Below are 1,828 nucleotides of genomic sequence, written 5' to 3'. Positions count from 1 at the left end.
AACCCCCTGCAATGCCATAGGCTGGGGATGGTGTGGCTGGACAGTGGCCAGGCAGAAAGGGACCTGCAGGGACGGGTGGGCAGCAGACTGGACATGAGCCAGCAGTGTGCCCAGGTGGCCAAGAAGGCCAATGGCTCCTGGCCTGGATCAGGAATGGTGTGGCCAGCAGGAGCAGGGCAGTGATTCTTCCCCTGTGCTCTGCACTGCTTGGGCAGCACCTCGAGTGCTGTTTGCAATTCTGGGGCCCCCAATTTGGGAAGGACATGGAGGGGCTGGAGCGTTTCCAGAGAAGGGCAACAAGGCTGGTGAGGGATCTGGAACACAAGAGCTGTGAGGAGCCGATGAAGGAGCTGGGGTTGTTTGTCCTGGAGGAGACCCAAAGGAGACAGGGGGGTGTCAGGGCACAGGTTGGTCTTGATGATCTCCATGGCCTGTTCCACCCTTGCTGATTCTGTAATTGGCTGAAACCTCCCTTGGAGCAGTTGCAGGATGAGCCCTGGGCCTCCTCTTTAGAAGCTGCAGCAGCCCAGGTCCCTCAGCTTCTCCTCCCAGCCCCAGAGCCCATCCTGTCAGTCCTGCAGAGCCTCTGCAGCCCCTCCTCACTGCCCAGAACAGGGAGCCCCACAGGCAGACACAGCAGCCCAGATGTGCCCCCCTGGCCTGGGGTGCCGCTGGCAAGGGAGCAGCACGAGGCACTGCAGGAGCCTGCAGACAATTCCTGCAGCACTTGGAGGATGATCCTGCTCCCCAGGGGATGTTCCCATGGTGCCAAGTCAGGAACTGCAATGGGGAGTGGGGCCAGAGAGGGAAGGACAAACTGGGATGGGCTGTCTGCAGGGAAGGGAATAGGGGTGGGCAATAGGAAGAAATGTGTAGCAGGAAGAGTAAAGAAAGCAAAGGTGAATCAAAGGAAGTGCTGAGGGCAGTTTGGGGGTGGCTGCCAGGCAGCCCTGGCTCTGAGCAACACCATCTTCAGTGTCCACACTGCAGCCTTGAGCTCCTGGTTCCTCAGGCTGTAGATGAGGGGAATAAGGGCTGGAGGCACCACTGAGGACAGAACTGAGAGTACCAGATCCAGGGTTAGGGAGGACATGGAGGGGGGCTTCAGTTGAGCAAATATGCCAGTGCTGACAAACAGGGAGACTGCAGCCAGGTGAGGGAGGCAGGTGGAAAAGGCTTTTTGCTGTCCCTGCTCAGAAGGGATCCTCAGCATGTCCCTGAAGATCTGCACATAGGAGAAAACAATGAACACAAAACAACCAAATACCAAACCGGCACTAACTGCAATGAGCCCAAGTTCCCTGCGGGTGTTGGAGTGTGAGCAGGAGAGCCTGAGGATCTGTGGCACCTCACAGAAGAACTGGCTCAGGGCATTGCCATGGCCCAGGGGCAGAAAAATGTATTGGCTGTGTGCATGAGAGCATTGAGAAAGCCACAGGTCCAGGCAGCTGCTGCCATGTGGGCACAAGCTCTGCTGCCCAGGAGGGTCCCGTAGTGCAGGGCTTTGCAGATGGACAGGTAGCAGTGGTAGCACAACTCTCCCTGCCTCAGCATTGCTGGGTTTTGTGTTTTCTCTCCTTCCCTGATCTTCTCTGCTTCCTGGAGATTTTCCTCCTGCAGGTGTTTCCCTGTGCCTGATCTCTCCCTGCCAGCACTCACAGACCCCAAATCTCTGTGCACTCTCCTTGGCCTGACAGAACCCTGCCTGTTTGCAGGGCACTGGCTGGGGGCAGGTTCTCTTTGCAGCTTGGAGAAAGGTCAGCTCAGACTGAGCCTGATGGGTCCAGCAAAGGTGATGCTGGTGCCGTCCATGGGCAGAGTGGCTGAA

The 1,828-nt window shown here is 57.7% G+C and overlaps 1 pseudogene; it reads right to left on the bottom strand.

The window, feature by feature from the left end:
- Positions 1 to 904: 904 nt before the first annotated feature.
- LOC121357156 lies at positions 905 to 1,554 on the bottom strand (annotated as a pseudogene).
- Positions 1,555 to 1,828: the final 274 nt, after the last annotated feature.

Source organism: Pyrgilauda ruficollis, unplaced genomic scaffold, assembly GCF_017590135.1.
Source record: "Pyrgilauda ruficollis isolate IOZ18807 unplaced genomic scaffold, ASM1759013v1 scaffold316, whole genome shotgun sequence".
NCBI lineage: Eukaryota > Metazoa > Chordata > Aves > Passeriformes > Passeridae > Pyrgilauda > Pyrgilauda ruficollis.
Note: the sequence above shows the minus strand (reverse complement) of the source record. Positions and strands in the feature narration are given on the sequence as shown.